At 44.9% G+C, this 19,040-nt stretch overlaps 1 protein-coding gene across 1 annotated transcript in view; it reads left to right on the top strand.

Annotated features, from left to right (window-relative positions):
• The first annotated feature begins 14,394 nt into the window (after positions 1–14,394).
• Positions 14,395–19,040, top strand: part of ABCC9 (ATP binding cassette subfamily C member 9) — a 100,710-nt gene continuing 96,064 nt past the window's right edge. The window contains exon 1 of the mRNA XM_064155936.1: positions 14,395–14,474. The gene's annotated coding sequence lies outside the window, so the exon portion shown is untranslated. The remainder of the gene's footprint in view (positions 14,475–19,040) is intronic.

The following is a 19,040-nucleotide window of genomic DNA, read 5'->3' as shown; positions in this document are numbered from 1 at the left end:
GTTAAGAAAGAGTTCTTTGCAGTGAGGGTGGTGAGACACTGGCACAGGTTGCCCAGGGAGGTTGTGGCTGCTCCCTTCCTGGAGTTGTTCAAGGCCAGGTTGGATGAGGCCCTGAGTGACATGTTCTAGTGGGAAGTGTCCCTGCCTATGGTGGAGGGGTTGGAACTAAATGATCTTTGAGGTCCCTTCCAACCTAAACCATTCTATGATTCTATGATTTTATATTCACCCTTAGGCAGGTATTTAAGATGAAGAATCGCTGCAGGGGGACGTTTATTCTTTCTGAAGCAGATATCTGCTCAAAATAATCCAGCAGTGACAGGCAACTTATGCTTCTACTGTGCAGATCGATGCAGCACCTTTCAGGCTTCTTCTTTTTTCTCCTTAGACAAGATGTAAACTAGCAGCCATAACTTGCTAAGTACTTTAGTCTGGACGTATTCCTTGTCTGACCTGCCCAAGTGGTCCTGCTTTGCAGTTGGCTTGGACTTGATTTCTGGAGGTCCCTTCCAATCCTTATCATCCCATGATTCCATGATTTTGTGCTCTTCCCTGAGAAGCATCTTTAAAGTAGCCAGAATCAGCCCTTTTCTAGCATGTTATGTTAGAAAGCAAATGTACAAGGCTTTGGCAATTGAAGAATGGTGTAATCATATGCTGTATTAAATATCTGAATATTGCTACAATATTCACAATACCTTCATGTTTAAAAGCAATGGGTTAAAAAATCTGTGTTTTGGTTTATCACTGCATACAAATTGGATGACTTAGCAATGTAAGTGTTTCAACTACATAATTTGGTTCAGTACTTTCCCATAGTCCAGGAATACCCCAAGCAAGGAGCTGGGTCTGGATTCAACTTTCATTTACAGAGAAAAGATATGACATTAGAAGCTCTGGCATACATCATAGATCTAGGGTGGGGCTCAGCTAGTAAGATGTTTTTACAGATCTGTGCATAATTAAAACCTACTTAATCATTTTCATTTACATCAAGGCTACACTTCTGAACTGAGTCTCGCAGTGTGTAAGCTCTTACTGTGTCACACTTCTTGCTAAAGCAGGCACAGCAGATAGTCCTCAGACTCTTCCTTCCCCCCTAATTTTAACCTAGGGGGTATTTTGTGCTGCCTACTCTTGGTAACTCTACCTGATTCTGAGATTTCATCAGCCAGCTGCTTTAGTATCCAAGGATGAAGCTCAGCTCTGAGCTAGACTGAGTACATATTACTCACCTAAATACATTCTGACTCATTTCTTCCATATTTGTCCTGATGTCTTGCTTCTGAAGAACAGTGCTTGGTGAGATAAGAACATTTGCTATTCTAATAATAGAGCAGCACAGAACAAAAGACAGAATACAATGCTTTGTGCTTCTGAAGTGGCCTCCCAGCATGGAGGAAAGGGCTTCAGCTCTCTTATCCTTACTAGCTAATGCAGCACATTCCACATCACATAACATAGTCAAGGTCTTGTGACTGTATAGCCTGCTTGCCTCTAGTCCTGTCATTCCTGACTTCCCCTGAATAAACAGGGCCAGACTGGCTCATTTCAAGGAAATAGTGGCATACTGGTAAAATTAGTGGAAGTAAATCTATATAAAAACCATGTTCCATGCCATATTATTCCCTTGGGGATAATATAATCTGTGAATTTCCTTTCTGGTCACAGCCCAGTTGCTATAAAGTTTCACATTGTAGTTTCTCTCAAGAAAGAAGTCCATTCATTCAAGCCTGGGTATAAGAGCAGATGAACAAAACTGGAGGCATTCAGTAGGTCTGTGCTGAGTTGTTACTGTGAACACTGTTCTAAGGCTATAATCTACTATCAGGGAGCACACCGTGGAAATTAGGCTATTATTTAGGGAAATGTTTTGTTATGCAGTGTAGGATTTCCCATCCTTTTCTTCTTTGTTTGAAAGGTGTGTCTGGTTTTCCACCAGGCCAATAGGAAAATAAATGCTCTGTGTCATATGCTGCAGCCTTGTTGTCAACCTCCTGTTGTGAGGATGCAGCATCTTCTGCTGACACATTGTATTGTCCTGCAGTCCTGCAGTGCAAGCTGCGTTGCTCTGAGTGCAGCCCTTCAGGGCTTGCTCTAAACATATTACTCCATTTCACTGCTGACAACAGTGTTGCAGGAACTGTGTCAAGGGAATGGTGTCTTCGATTATCAGAGGAAGACTGATACTAGGACTGATACTCACTGCTCTAGGTGATCTAGGGCTGGAGCACCTCTCCTATGAGGACAGACTGAAAGAGTTGGGGCTGTTCAGACTGGAGAAGAGGAGGCTTCAAGGTGACCTTACTGTGGCCTTTCAGTATCTGAAGGGGGACTACAAAAAAGCTGGGGAGGGACTTTTTAGGCTATCAGGGAGTGACAGAACAAGGGGGAATGGAGCAAAGCTGGAGGTGGGGAGATTCAGCCTGGAGGTGAGGAGGAAGTTGTTCAGCATGAGGGTGGTGAGAGCCTGGAATGGGTTGCCCAGGAAGGTGGCTGAGGCCCCATGGCTGGAGGTGTTTAAGGCCAGGCTGGATGAGGCTGTGGGCAGCCTGATCTAGGGTAGGGTGTCCCTGCCTGTGGCAGGGAGTTGGAACTGGATGATCCTTGTGGTCCCTTCCAACCCTGACTGATTCTATGATCCTATGGTGCTGCTCTGGCAGGAGCATTGGACTTGGACGATCTTTCAAGGTCCTTTCCAGCCCCTAACATTCTGTGATTCTGGGCTTCTTTTACGCCTTGTTCTGCTGTCTCATCTGGTGCTTTCATAAATGTTCCCATTCAGATTGTGTTCATAACACGTCATACTTTTTTTGTTGTTACAAATGCCTACAACTTTAGCAGGCAGCTTACTTGTTTTATCTGTGCCCTGGGTCACTAAATACTTTCTCTGCCCAAGTCTATAAACAGCCTCTGTCTGCTGCCACTGTTTGCCATTGATAGACATTAGAACTATTTATGAAATGCACCTTTCACTGACACATTAACAAATTCTTCTACTCGAAGCACAGGGATGTGTACATAGTACCTCCTTTTTGCCTGACACTGAAAATTGCTGACTGCTGTTGATAACAGTTTTGGTCTGCCAAGTGCAAAGCTTTGCATGCTGCTTGTCAGGAGAAAAGAAATCCACATTTTGAAAGTGTGGCCGAATCAGAACACAGCTTGCTTTATTTGTACCTAAAGCAGTTTATACCTTCCTCTGTCTGAAGCAGCAGATTTAATTATAGATCCATCCACCTCATAGTCTGCTATGTCTTCTGAAACTGGTCCTGTAACATACCCTGACATAACCCTCCATAAATCAGCAACCCAAAGCAGTATTGGCATGTTGGCAGCTGGCGGGAGCAGTGCCACATAGGGCCATTATTATAGCAGCATTAACACCATGTGGTACAGAAGCAAGTAATATTCAACTGAGAAAATCATCATCAGAGGTGCAATGAGAATTTAGATTAAATTATCCTTCTCACTCTGGGAATGAAATCAGAATGTGTTTGTGGAGAACCCAGTAAAATCCCCAGCTGTATTTACTGTAGACAGATTGCCAGACAGTTGTCTGTGATTATTGCACATGAAGTAGCTTCTGCAGATGCTGCAGTTCCTAATTACTGTATTTTTTTCCATCTTCTACAGTATGCATTAGATTAATTATGGATTTAGATTGGATGTTAGGAACAAGCTCTTTACAATGAGCATGTTGAAACACTGCAACAGGTTTCCCAGAGAGGTAGTTGAGGCTCCATCCCTGCAGATATTCATGGTCAGGCTTGATAAGGCTCTCAGCAACCTGATCTAGTGGAGGATGTACCTGCTCAGTGCAGGGGGGTTGGACTAGACCTTTGGAGGTCCCTTCCAATCTAAACCATTCTATGATTCTGTGTGGAACTGGAATTCCTATTTCTCACTGAGAAACAGCAGGTATAGAGCAGTTGCTGGTTTTCCTTTAAGTGAAATGAATTTCTTGTGCAGTCATGTTGCTCCTCTTCCTTTCAATGTAAACACCCTCCCTCTCTCTAGGCCCCCAAGCTGGATGAGAAATGAGTACAGTAGAGTGTTGCTGTTTGGACTGGTTCCTATTTCCAGTCTCATTGCTGGCTGATGACCCACAGAGCAAGCCCTACACGGAAGGCTCATGTGCAGCCTGAACATAAATTGGCAGGGTCACACGAACAGCCCTCTTAATAATTTCTCTGTGAGCATATGGATTACAGAAGGCTGTATAAAAGATCAGGGTCTCCTGATACTACCTTTAATAGCTCACACTGTGGGAAATCTACACCCTGCTCCTCAGTGCTTACGCAACAAACAGCCAGAGTCAGAAAGTTCTTGCTGCTCTGGTGGCCCCCTCAGTTAGCTAACTATCTTCTCAGACCCTGAGATCTTTTGGGTCACATTTCTCTAGGGTCAGTTGCCTCAGTGAAGGCACTGAGATGATTACAGAGCCCAGGTTTGCACATAGAATCTTCTTGCTTCACTAGAACAGCAATTTCTGGAGGATGGTTGTTGTTTTGGACTGCCCATAGTAGAGCACGAGCCACATTTCACTCATAATTGCTGCTGGGAAGGCAGTAACAGGATTTTCTACATTATTTTTTTTAACTGCTTCAGTTGTGCAGTTTCGATTGCTGTGAGCCTGAGTTGTAGTGATCAGCTTTGATCATGCCTACTGAGGGGAAACAAGTAGCTGAGGTGGCCATTATAGCCAATATGTGACTAAAGGGAAACAAGTTGGATACAGAAACCTCTGCTCTATAGAGCCAGATGTTATCTAGTCATCTTATTCATATGCTCATCCTTGCCTTCTATCCCCCCTTCCATGAACAGGGACTCCTTCCGCTACACCAGGTTGCTCCAGAACTCACCCAGCCTGGCCTCAAACACCTCCAGGGAGGGGGCATCCATGACCTACCTGGGCAACCCATTCAAGTGTCTCACCACCCTCACTATAAAGAATTTCTTTCTAATCTTCTGTCTAAGGTGATTCTCCCCCTCTACTTCACTCTGGTGAGACCCTCCTGAAATACTGCAGTTCTGGAGCCCCCTTACAAGAGGGAGGTGGAGATGCTGGAGCATGTCCAGAGCAGGGCCAAGAGGATGCTCAGAGGGCTGCAGCAGCTCTGCTATGAGGACAGACTGAAAGAGTTGGGGCTGTTCAGTCTGCAGAAGAGGAAGCTCCGAGGTTACCTTATTGTGACCTTCCAGTATCTGAAGGGGGCCTACAAAAAAGCTGGGGAGGGACTTTTTAGGCTATCAGGGAGTGACAGGACAAGGGGGAATGGAGCAAAGTTGGAGGTGGGGAGATTCAGACTGGATGTGAGGAGGAAGTTGTTCAGCATGAGAGTGGTGAGAGCCTGGAATGGGTTGCCCAGGAAGGGGATTGAGGCCACATCCCAGGAGGTGTTTAAGGCCAGGCTGGATGAGGCTGTGGGCAGCCTGATCTAGGGTAGGGTGTCCCTGCCTGTGGCAGGGGAGCTGGAACTGGATGATCCTTGTGGTCCCTTCCAAACCTGACTGATTCTATGATTGTAAAACTGTCCTCCTAGCTTCAATCCATTCCCTCTCTTCCTGTCAGCACAAGCCCTTGGAAAAAGTCCCTTCCCTGATGTCTTGTTGGCCCCCTTCACGTACTGGAAGGCCACTCCAAGGTCTTTCCAGAGCCTTGTTTTCTCCAGGCTGTGTTTTCCTACAAAATAAAGAGGAATGAGCTTTAAAAGGGAGAAAAATATAGAAGAATAAAAGGCTTCATTTTTCATAAGTAAAAAATAAAACCATTACAAAAATACTTTGATTTTGTTTTAATAAGACAAAAGCTCTGCAAAGGAAAATTCCAACCAACTCAAAGTGTCATGGGTTTCCCATCAGCTAGTATCAAAGCAGCTTACTTAAACACTAATAACCTAGGCTGAGTGAGCACCCAGAGCTGAGCAGCTTCAGAATGTGACTGCTCCACAGTGGAGCTGCTGGGCTTCACTGCTCTTTTGACCTTGGATCTCACTGCTGGGGGCCCAGGCTGGGAGGGTTGGGGGTGTTCAGCCTGAAGAAGGTAGGACTGCAGGAAGACCTTCTGCTGGCCTTGCAGGACCAGAAGGGGCTAAGAAGAAAGCTGTGTGTGGCCATGGCACTTGGGGACATGGTTTAATAGCCATGGTGGTGTTGGGTTGAAGGTTGGACTTGATGATCTTAGAGGGCTTTTCCAACCCAAACATTGCTATGACAACACAATACTACTTCTCCAGTTCAGCCAAGTATTTCAGGTCATCATAAGTGAGCAGAAAGAAGCAGCTAAACATAGAGGAGCTCAGCCTAAGTAAAGAGGCCCAGCCAGCACCCATGGGTGAAGTCAAAGTGACCATCAAGCCTTCCTAACTGAGGGGCCACTAGGGCCCCCAGCTTTTGTCCCACTCCCATGTACCTGGTTTGCACCATGGGAACTCACCAGTGACAACAGGAAGAGAATTCCTCTGCCGAATTGGGCAACCTTAGGGCTTCTGCCTTTCCTGGGACAAATTAAAAGGGGGTGTGGGCAGGGAGGGCAAAGTGGTCACACCTGGGGTGGGAGGAGACTCCAGCAGAACCCAGATACTCTGGTTTGGGGGAATAAAAGAGGGGAGGAGGAAAAAAAATGCAGTATAGGGTGGGAAAGAGTTGCTGGTGCTGAAAGGAGGGAGATTGAGAGGAAAAGGATGGAGGTGAAAAGAGGAAGATGGGGAAAAGGAAGAAGATGGGAAGAAAAGGAGGAAGATGGGAGGAAATAGATGGAGAGGAAAGGAAGGAGATAAGGAGAAGTGGGATTAAAAAAAATTAAAATGGGGCTGTTAATAAAATTTTTAAAAAAAGGTGGTGCTTCTCTGGCAGGGGGTTTGGACTAAATGATCTTTTGAATCATAGAATCAGCCAGGTTGGAAGAGACCTCCAAGATCATCCAGTCCAGCTTGTCACCCAGCCCTATCCAATCAACTAGAACATGGCAGTAAATTACTCATCCAGGCTTCTCTTGAACAACTCCAGGGACAGTGACTCCACCACCTCCCTGGGCAGCCCATTCCAATGCCAATCACTCTCTCTGCCAACAACTTCCTCCTAACATCCAGCCTAGACCTGCCCCAGCACAACTTGAGACTGTGCCCCCTTGTTCTGTTGCTGGTTGGCCTGGGAGAAGAGACCAACCCCCACCTGGCTACAGCCTCCCTTCAGATGGTTGTAGGTGGTGATGAGTCTCTTCCAGCCCCTAACATACTGTGAGATTCACCTTTCTAGTTCCTTTAGCCAAGTACCCAATTCAAATGAAGACCTCTTGTCTTACAAGAGGATCTAGTCTATGAAAGTAGAAAGTGCAGCTGTATTTTAACTCCAAGACTTAAGTGTTCCTGGAGACATCTTCTCAAGTGTCCCTCTCTTCCCTTCACTTTTTCTCACGGTTCCTTTCTCTGTCCTGTGGAACAACAACATGAATCATTAGCTACTTTTTCCAACATAATATTGTCATAGCAACAGATAAAGTGAGTTTGGGGTTTTTAATAGTCTAAATAAGAGAATGCACAAACACATCAGCAGCTCAGGACACAATACTATGTCTGAAGAGTGTGTTGGGCATGCTGCATTTTGATTTCAAGAACTCATGTTTCCATCTAGGATTTTCTGAGGAGGAAAATGGGAGTTTGACCTCCTGAAGATACCATTTCACCTGCCCAGGCATAACACAATGTGTGCATATAATTATTATCACTGGTGGCTGTTGTCTTCCGTTTCAAATCTAAACCCGGTTATACTGGACCGCTCTCGGACATCCCTCAGCCACATCTAGCAACTAGCTGCTGAGAGCTGGCCCAAAGAATCTGTCTCAGTGTAGCTAAAATCCACCCCTTCAGTTTGAAACGTGGGTGATGGTACATCTATAGATCAGATCTGAGTTGTACAGATGGGGCTCATTTTCCCTTGCATCTGGAGTGATAAGCAATACGTGACTTAACACATAACACACTCCCAAGCACATAAACCAGCTTGATGCTCCTTTATCCCTGAGATAACCCGAAGAAGGGATAAATTAGTTCATCAGAACAGCTGAATGCAGTGTGTGTGAATGCATGTGCTGTCAATTTACATACCAATGCACGAACTGAAAGCTTGGCTAGAGGGATTCTGGTCGTAGCTGTTTGATGATCTCCAGATTGCCTCAGCCTGTCAGCATTTCACACACAAAGTTACAGAAGAATCTGTAGGTCCACTTGAAATGAGATAGGGCTCCCTAGCAAGCCCATGACAGCTACAGGGGCTGACCTTACAACAGAGAGTGAACACTGGGGATTGTTTAATTCACTTTTACGTTTCTCAGGCCATTTGCTTTACTACAGCGAATGTGATGTAAATCTCCCTGAAGTCAGGTTAATAAATGTTATACTGCCTGCCAAGAGTCTGCCTTGCAACATTATATGCTTCTGGGTGATGTTTTGCTACTACTGTTCTACAGAAACTGCTATTTTTACCCCAAAGACTGTTCCATTTTCTGTAATTCTGTGTCTCGTGGTATTATCTCCTTGCTGTCTTGGAACTGGATCAAGTTGTGTTGTAATGATTTATCCCACTTTTTTTCTTTAATGCTATGATCCCACTGACCATGCTGTGATCCCACTGACCATGCTGTGATCCCACTGTCCATGCTGTGATCCCACTGACCATCCTATGATCCCACTGACCATCCTGTGATCCCACTGTCCATGCTGTGATCCCACTGACCATCCTATGATCCCACTGACCATGCTGTGATCCCACTGACCATGCTATGATCCCACTGACCATGCTATGATCCCACTGACCATGCTATGATCCCACTGACCATCCTGTGATCCCACTGACCATCCTATGATCCCACTGACCATCCTGTGATCCCACTGTCCATGCTGTGATCCCACTGACCATCCTATGATCCCACTGACCATCCTGTGATCCCACTGACCATGCTATGATCCCACTGACCATGCTGTGATCCCACTGACCATGCTATGATCCCACTGACCATGCTGTGATCCCACTGACCATGCTATGATTCCACTGACCATGCTGTGATCCCACTGACCATGCTGTGATCCCACTGACCATGCCATCCCACTGCTGACACAGGTCCATGATGAAGTATCACAGAATTACCTTAAGACGTATCCTTCCAAGGAGCTTCAGAACAGGTGTGAGGAGAGCCTGTGGAGGCACCGTTCCCTGTGATGTAATCCTTTTGCAATGTGCTGATTGCTGGATGACTTAGGAAGTTTTAAATTTCTTTCATTAAAGGGCTCTTCTGTTTTCTGCTAAGAGACTGCCTTACACTGCTGTGTAGAGCTACTTTAAAATAATCTTCATCTTTTTGACTGATTTTTATTCAAGATCTTATTCCACGTTAGCATGGGATTTAGGGATCTATCACAGAATCAGAATGGTTTGGGATGGAAGGGATCACCAAAGGCAATCTAGTTCAACTCCCCTGCCATAGGCAGGGACACCTTCCACTAGAACAGGTTGCTCAAGGTAGTGTCCAACCTGACCTTGAACACCTCCAAGGAGGGGGGCATCCACAACCTCCTTGGGCAACCTGTTCCAGTGTCTCACCACTCCCACTCTAAGGAATTTCTTTTTAATCTCCAGTCTCAATCTGCCTTCCTCAAGCTCCAACCCATTCCTTCTCATCCTATCACTACAAGCCCTTGTCAAAAGTCCCTTCCTGGCTTTCTTCCTGGATGTTAGAAACAAGTTCTTTACCATGAGGGTGGTGGAACACTGGAGCAGATTGCCCAGGGGGGCAGTAGGGTCTCCTTCCCTGAAGACATTCCCAACCCACCTAGACGTGCTCTTGTGTGACCACCTCTAGCTGATGCTGCTCTGGCAGTGGGGTTAGACTGGCTGATCTTTGGAGGTCCCTTCTAACCCCTGACATTCTGTGATTCTACAACATGAAAATATTAGGATGCTCCTGACAGCCCTGGAAAGTCCTCCCATATTAAAAGAACAGCTCTCACGTTCTGTGTGGGTTTTGAAATGAAACACAACTGTAATGCAAAGAGTTTGTATTTTGTTACACAGTATCACAGTGTCACCAAGGTTGGAAGAGACCTCACAGATCATCAAGTCCAACCCTTTACCACAGAGCTCAAGGCCAGACCATGGCACCAAGTGCCACGTCCAATCCTGCCTTGAACAGCTCCAGGGATGGCGACTCCACCACCTCCCCGGGCAGCCCATTCCAGTGTCCAATGACTCTCTCAGGGAAGAACTTTCTCCTCACCTCCAGCCTAAATCTCCCCTGGCACAGCCTGAGGCTGTGTCCTCTCGTTCTGGTGCTGGCCACCTGAGAGAAGAGAGCAACCTCCTCCTGGCTACAACCACCCCTCAGGTAGTTGTAGACAGCAATAAGGTCTGCCCTGAGCCTCCTCTTCTCCAGGCTAACCAATCCCAGCTCCCTCAGCCTCTCCTCGTAGGGCTGTGCTCAAGGCCTCTCCCCAGCCTCGTTGCCCTTCTCTGGACACGCTCAAGCATCTCAGTGTCCCTCCTAAACTGGGGGGCCCAGAACTGAACACAGTACTCAAGGTGTGGTCTGACCAGTGCAGAGTACAGGGGCAGAATGACCTCCCTGCTCCTGCTGGCCACACCATTCCTGATGCAGGCCAGGATGCCACTGGCTCTCTTGGCCACCTGGGCAAGTTGTTGCTAATGTGGCCGATGTAAAAATAAATAAACCAACACAATCCTTTATCAAGCAGAACAACTAAAACTTACATTGTGTTTAGCATCTAAGCTGCAATGCTGCATGCAGACTCAGCCAAGATTAAGAGCTTCCAAGATAAATCACAGCAGAGTTTGATGCCACTGACTCCACCACTTAGGCACAGTTGTCCATCAAAGAGCAGAAGGTTTGCAAAGCCCTGTTCAAGTCCAGTGACTCCTTTTATAGTGATGGGCTTTTCTTCTAATTCTCCATATAGAGTTCTTCTCTGCTTAGGTTGCTCTCTTGAACTTCTGCTGTATATATTTTCCACAACAGTTTTCCCCATAGAAACCAGGAATAATAACTTAAAAAAAAAAAAAAAAAAGACATGGAAAATATTTTGAATAATGCTGAGCTTCTACTGCTCTCTTCTCCCCCTTCCCCTCCCCCACCTTCATCACAATAAATATTTCAAAGGGGCAGAGAAGTCATTCCAAAAGTAGGCTGCATTTTCCATTACATTAAAAAAATTAAGATAGAAAATGAAGTCTTTGCTACTTTGTGTACATTTTCTTGCTAGATCCATTTCTTTTAGATAAAATGGGCAGTTTGTCATTAAACCAAATACAGCAAACTTTGTTTTGTTTTAAATAGGTCTGCAAGTGTAAATAAAACTGATTCATAGATTCATAGAATGGCTTAGATTGGAAGGGACCTTAAAGATCATCCCCCAATCATCCAATCCCCCTGCCATGGGCAGGGACACCTCCCACTAGAACAGGTTCAAACTAGCACCCAGCCCTGTCCAGTCAACTAGACCAAGGCACTAAGTGCCCCATCCAGTCATTTTGTGAACACCTCCAGGGACAGCGACTCCACCACCTCCCTGGGCAGCCCATTCCAATGCCAATCACTCTGTGAAGAATTTCTTCCTAACATCCAGCCTATATTCCCCTGGCACAACTTGAGACTGTGTCCCCTTGTTCTGTTGCTGGTTGTCTGGGAGAAGAGACCAACCCCACCTGGCTACAGCCTCCCTTCAGCTAGTTGTAGACAGCAATGAGGTCATCCCTGAGCCTCCTCTTCTCCAGGCTAAACAGCCCCAGCTCCTTCAGCCTCTCCTCATAGGATTTGTGTTCCAGGCCCCTCACCAGCTTCGTTGCCCTTCTCTGGACATGTTCCAGTATCTCAACATCTCTCATTCTTCCTTATTCATTCTTCCTAAATCATTCTAATATCTAGTTTAAACCTGCTCTCCTCAAGCTTCATTCCATTCCCTCTCATCCTATCTCTACAAGCCCTTGTAAAAAGCCTGGCTTTCTTGTAGGTCCCTTCAGGTACTGAAAGGCTGCTCTAAGGTGATGATGGTAGCAGATCTCTTGTTTTATGGGGGCTAACACTAGAAAATTTGTGACAGGTTACACAGGGGGATGCCTGAGAAGGCAACCATGGCTTTTGCCATTCATTTACAGGTCCAAACACAGCCAAGACCATTTTGAATTCCCATTTAATGCTCCTTTTTTTTCCCTTTCCCTCCCTGCCCAGCAATTTGAAAACACTGGATACAAAAAAATCACTCCTCATCAGAGCAGAATGTTTTCTGACATTTAACTGTTTTTTGTCTTTCTTCTTCCTTTTAAAAATGTGCTTCAAAACATTTCAGCTTGTCACGTAGAGGAATGAATGCACTTCCTTTGGAAGCAGCAAAATGAAACATTCTGAATGAGAGTGAACCAAAACTGCTGTGTTTTGTTAAAGAAAATAGTGACCATAAATGCTACTTACTTCTGCTTGAGAAGTTCAGAAGTGCCATGTGACAGTGCTATTGTAGACGATGATTAAATGGGTTAAAGATTTTATTTTTATACTCTTTAAAGGCCTGGAACACAAACCCTATGAGGAGAGGCTGAGGGAGCTGGGGGTGTGCAGCCTGGAGAAGAGGAGGCTCAGGGGGGACCTCATTGCTGTCTACAACTACCTGAAGGGAGGCTGTAGCCAGGTGGGGTTGGGCTCTTCTCCCAGACAACCAGCAACAGAACAAGGGGACACAGTCTCATGTTGTGCCAGAGGAGGTCTAGGATGGATGTTAGGAGGAATTTCTTCCCAGAGAGAGTGATTGGCATTGGAATGGGCTGCCCAGATAGGTGGTGGAGTCACCATCCCTGAAAGTGTTGAAGAAAAGCCTGGCTGAGGCACTTAGTGCCATGGTCTAGTTGACTGGATAGGGCTGGGTGCTAGGTTGGACTGGATGAGCTTGGAGGTCTCTTCCAACCTGGTTGATTCTATGATTCTATAATTCTATACAGAACTCAGAAGCCTTCGACCCACAGTCTTCTTTTCTACAGTGTTGAACTTTAATACATAAGAAGGATGGGGAAACAAAGTCCTACCACTACCCCAAAAAAAGGTAAATGCAAGTAGAAGACTTCGAGTTCCTTGGAGGCACGTTGAGGAATGTCTCAGCTGCTCAGTGTAATGCTGTGTTGAGGTTTCCACTGAGGTTTCCCCTTTCTTGTGCCCATGATCATAAAGTAAGAAACATCAGAGGAAATGGAGCAAAGTGGGTTTGTTAAGATTTTGATGAGTTCTGACAGTGTTTGGCCTCAGCCATCCAACTAAATTCTCAGCTCAGAGCTCATTGTAATCCCTTTCATAACAAGAAAACATCTGTGACCTCAATCCACTGGAAACCTTTTGCTCTCTAGCATTCTAAATGCAACCCCTGCATTCTGCAAGATCTAAGCAGATTCTGCCCCAAGGGCCTCCACTTCTGCTACCTAATGGCTGAATAGCTGTGCTTAAAATCACCCTGCCGAGCATCCTGTATTACACCACCAAGTCCCAGATCTTTGCTCTAAGTGGCCTCAAGTTGTAGTGAAATGGCCATGATGGAATTCTCAACTTTGGTATATCTTGGTTCAATAGCAGTGAAAGAAAAATGAGCAAAGAAACCGAGTGAGTGTACATAAGGCTCCCTCAAGTCTTCTTTTAGTCTGAGTAAACATAGGCAATATTTTTGCAGCCAAAAAACCCACCACCACCACCAAAAGCATCATCCCTTGTAAATAGGCTATTGCACTGAGGACTGTATTCCTGGTATGAGCATCACACTTGTTTTGAATTTTATTTCAAGCCTTAATATATCTGTTTCAAAAGAAACAACTCTGTGTGATCAAAAAGTGGGATTTGATCTGTACTTTAAGCAGAAATGCCTGGAGCGATCGAAGTAAAATATCAGAGTAGACTTCTCTTTTCTCATCCAATCAAGATGATAAAAGATGTGCAACATTACATTGTCAAATTCAAATTATCTAAGACTAATTCAAAAGGAATCAAAAGCTGAATCCCTGCAAGCCTGCCAAAAGTGAGGCTAGCTTGTCTAAATCAATTACTTCAGAGTCTGCTAATAGTCCATATGTTGTAGTGCAGCCTCTTGGAATTTTACTAGTCCAGTGAGGGAGAAATGAAAATAAAAGCAAGCAGGAGAAGTCCCAGGGGACTGTAGCTTCAGGAGGTGAAAAATTGGTGCTTTTTGCTTGCCTGTCTCTTCCCAGTTTCCTGCCCCCTTCAGCGTATGAGAAAGGCAAGAAGAGTTTGTGCACTTTGGAAACTCGATAGGAGGCAGCAGCTGATCTTCCCATCACCAGCCTAAAAATAATCCACACCAGAGCTTGGAGCAGCTTCACTAAGTGGAGGAAAATCCTGCCATCGGGATGATATTGATCACATAGCACAACCGAGTGACAGTTTGGGTTGGTATTTTGGGTTTGTGTTTACAAAGGTAAGCTACAGAGTTTGATCTAACATTCAGCAACCAGCCGGGGCATGCGATGACCCTCCCCCATTATTTCCCACTAACCACCTCCTCCTCCTTCCCTGTATGTCTGTGGGACAGGGCTGCTCGCTCTTTCCTGGGACTACAACCCCAATCTCTTTTCCCTTCTCCATTCACAGGCGTTTTCAGCCTTTGCCGTTCCCCTCCTGCTGTTTTCTTTGCTGCTGTTCACAAGGTTATGTTTCTGTTTTTAAACTGTCCTGTCTTGGCATGCGAAGGCGAAGGGTTTAGAGCAGGCAGTGCAGCAGGCTGGTGCTGGGAACTGCATCGTGTTAAGAAGCTTACCAGAGCCAGGAAAAAGCCCTCAGTGCATTAGATGTGTGAGAGCACTGCAGATGTTTGCGTGAAACGCTTCCCAGAGCCAGCAGCCCGTTTAGCACCGCTGCTCTTCTGACTTGCTGCGTGTTTGCAGCCTGAACCAAAAACCTGAGGCGCTCTGCGCTGGCTTCAGGGGCGTTTGGATCAGGCTCTGGGGCAGTTAACGGTGTGAATGCTGGCGAGTATCAGGTAATTCATCACCTTAAGGCCCAGGGTAACTGGGACAGGCATTATCAAGCAAACGGGGTCTTTCTGGAATAGGTGGTCCCAGCTTAAATAGGAATGGAAAAGGGGAAATGATGTTTTGTACAGGACCAGTTTTGATAAAGCAGCTTTTAAAGGGGCAGTGCTTTTTGCCATCACTGCTCTGCAAATAACGCACAGATGGTCGATCACTTAAAATGCATTAGGTCCAGCACGTTTAGGAAGGCAAGGAGAAAGAAATGGGAGGTTTGTAGCTAGGAGGGAAAAAGATTCAGAGCTCTGATCTAAACTCTGTGGGAAAACTCAGAGTCAGGCCTTTCCCTGTGCTTATCCAAACCTGGAGATTGAAAATCGGTTCTTGGCTAAAGTTTTCTCTGCAAAATTAAAGAAGCAAGGATAAAATCTTGGTTTTGTAATGACTTATTCAGAAGACAAAAGGTAAATCTCAAAGTGCTTTCTGCTGCCTGTGTCTATAAGTACACACATACCTATGTATATGTATCTATATACATATATGGGCATTTAATGCACATTATACGTAAGGTCAAAAGACCCCAATCTGAACTGAGACCCAAGTATGCTCTGTAAGGTGTTGTCTTCTAATTAGGAAGTGCAGCTATTTGGTTTCTGTGCACCAGTGGTTTTTGGTTGTTTTGTTGTTGTTGTTGTTGTTTGGTTTTTTTTTTAATACATAATAAATATTTTCCCAAGTATTCCTATTTCCCCCCAACAAAGTCTACTTGAATACTCTTTTCTTTGTAGTTATAAGTACCTTGCAGTGCGTGCAAAGTGATAACCCAGGTAAGATGAAACTCTTGGATATCAGACTTTTAAGCCCACTTGAAAAGACCCCAAGGTAATAAAAATATCTTTAACTAGAAGGTTTTCAGTTTTGATCTTAGGAAAAATATTCTCATAGTTTTAATGAAACTTTAATTCACCTGCTCTTTTCTCATTGTCTTCCTCACAGTTGCTTATGCAAATTGCATTCAGGAACTGGCTCAGTGCTCTGAGAATCCTCATTTGTATTTGCTAAAGTGGGATTTTTAAGCATCATAGTAATGTTTATAGCTTTGCCTTATTTTCCTTTCTTCCTCAAACTTTTGTATTGAATATTTATTCCTGAATCTCTTTTGCACTGTTTTCTCTTTGTTGTATCATGATTATGCCTATATATATTTTATCCCTAAACAAGAAAGTCTCAACTTGCCAGCAAGGGGATTTTAACATGAAAATGTAAATGTTTAAGGGACTTGAGTTTCTTTAGCCCTTTCAGTGAAGTGTGAGATGCTGTTCAGATAGTTCACATTCTCATTAAAATACACCAGCAGAGAATCAAATTCTCAAATGATGCAAAGAAGAGCTGAAACTTGCCTCTCATTGGTGCCATCATGGGCCCATCCTCCTGTTTGTTCCTCTTGTCTCTGAGCTTATGGCTTTAGCTTGTAGCTGACCTCTCAGCAAGGGCCATTTTCAAGTGGAGAAAATAAAAATGAAACAATGCCTCTGAAAATTTGGGAATTAAAGTTAAGTCAAATTTAAATTTGGGAATTAAAGTTAACATTAAAGGCTCATGAAGTGGCTGGAGCACATGGCCTGTGAGGGAGCTGGGGTTGTTCAGTCTATGGAAGAGGAGGCTGAGAGGAGACCTCATCGCTCTCTACAACTCTCTGAAGGGAGGTTGGAGTGAGGAGGGGGCAGCCTCTTCTCCCTGGTGACAAGTGACAAGATTAAAGGAGATGGTTTCGAGCTGCACCAGGACAGAGTCAGGCTGGATGTTAGGAAATATTTGTTCACTGAAAGGGTTCTCAAACATTGGAATGATCTGCCCAGGGCAGTGATGGAGTCACCATCCCTGGGGATGTTCAGAGTGTGAACCTGGCACTTAGGGACATGGCTTAGTATCAGCCCTTCAGTGCTTGGTCAAGGGTTGGACTGGATGATCTCAAAGGTGTCTTCCAACCAGATATATTCTGTGATTCTATAAAGCGAGCAGTTCATCAGTAACATTGAAGGACAAAGGCCTCTCAACCTACATGTGTTAAACCAAAACATTTCCTGTTTCTTGTTACCCTTTTTGGGGTGCTGAATGTGGCTGGTATCATCAAAGATGATGTGCATGTCATTCACCTATGAATGGTTCTAGGGAGCGCAGGTTTGTGCTGCTGATGGTGTTACCAAGGAAGCTGTCTTGGCAGGTGTAGAGGAGCAGCTGCCACTATGGCATGTGATAAACTCTCTGAGTTGCAGCAACAACTGCTTTTATCTCTTCCATCCCCTGACAACCATGATCTCTTTGAATTTAAACACATGTGGCTCTGCAGACAACTTTTTCCTCTTTGATCTCTCCCTGTGTATTTACAGTGCTCCAAAAGGTCTTATCTTTGGTAAGGAGAAAGCCACCTTTGAATCCACTTTGGACAATCTTGAGTCATCTCTTTATTCTTTATTTCTTTATTTATCTTTGGTAGATAACCAAAGATCTTCAGACTGGCTGATATCATGTTTTCATTTTGTTTGATGAAGTTTTGTGGGTTTTCTAGAAGGGAAAGGAATAGTTCCTTTTCACTCTGCCACTCTTTGGTTGTCTACAGTCAAGATCTTCCAAACTCTCTTCATTTCCAGACTCAGGTTTTTGAGTGAAAATGTTCAAACCTGAGACTCATTAAAAGTCAGTATAGAGGAGGCCAATCAAAACTCTTTAATTTTTTTAGAATCATTACAGATCCCTTTAGTTCATTTAACTCCAAATACTGTTTGAAAACCCTTCTTGGATTCTTCAATTAATCCAAAGCTTTTGAACATGCAACTTGCATTCTTTGCAATTGTAAGAACATGTCCATCTACAGCTACAGTGAACCTTACAGGCATGAGATCTGAGCATGAGAAATGCTGCTGTTACATTGCCAAGTATTTCTCTGAAGAAAACTGAAGGTTACACCGACTCCTTGCATGGGCAATCTGCATCTGGATGTCGCGGAGGGGATTCTGCCACCTACACCATTTGCGGTGGAGGGGAGAAATTAATTGGTGCAAGGTGATATTGTATAAAAAGATATGATTTATTAACTTCAATATTCTGAACTCTCACCACCCCTGTGGTGGTTTAGATGTTACCTGTCCCCCCCACGCTTTAGAAAGAACCCCAGCTAACTCAGCCAGACTCTGGGAATATAAATGAAGCTATTTATTTACAGCAGCACAATGTACAAGCAGCTATTTACAATATATACAGTTATAGACAGAAATAGACAAGGTAAAAGTATTACAGAAACACAACTCCCCTCCCAGAAACCTGAGTCCCCAGGAGGGGCTCTCAACCTTCCCCCTGCCCCTCTCAACCTTACCCCAGTCCAAAGAAAGAAGAGAGGTTCAGCCAAGAGGTTAAGAAGCAAGGTTAGTGGCAGTGAGGTTAGGGAGCTGTGGCTCAGTCTGAAGCCAGAAGCAGAGTGAGAAAATGGTGAAAAATGTTATCTAATGTTTACTTTCTTGTTCCCATACCTCTCAGCGAGACTGTGATGGGAGTAGACATAACCATTGTTTTCCTTTGACAGCCAATCATCTACTTTTTCTTACCAAAACATTCTAGCCTGCTTCAAACTGGACTTCAGCAAGGCCTTTGACACTGTCCCCCACAGCAAACTGCTGGCTAAGCTGTCAGCCCATGGCTTGGATGGCAACACTCTGTGCTGGGTTAGGAACTGGCTGGAGGGCCAGGCCCATAGAGTGGTGGTGAATGGTGCCACATCCAGCTGGCAGCTGTCACTAGTGGTGTCCCTCAGGGATCAGTGCTGGGCCCCATCCTCTTTAACATCTTCATAGATGATCTGGATGAGGGCATGGAGTCAGTCATCAGCAAGTTTGCAGATGACACCAAGCTGGGGGCAGATGTGGCTGGGTTGGAAGGCAGAAGGGCTCTGCAGCGGGACCTTGACCGCCTGGACAGATGGGCAGAGTCCAAGGGGATGGGGTTCAATAGCTCCAAGTGCA

The sequence above is a fragment of the Pogoniulus pusillus genome, chromosome 15 (genome assembly GCF_015220805.1).
Source record: "Pogoniulus pusillus isolate bPogPus1 chromosome 15, bPogPus1.pri, whole genome shotgun sequence".
Taxonomy (NCBI): domain Eukaryota; kingdom Metazoa; phylum Chordata; class Aves; order Piciformes; family Lybiidae; genus Pogoniulus; species Pogoniulus pusillus.
The sequence above is the reverse complement of the archived record's forward strand: the minus strand, read 5'-3'. Positions and strand labels throughout refer to the sequence as shown.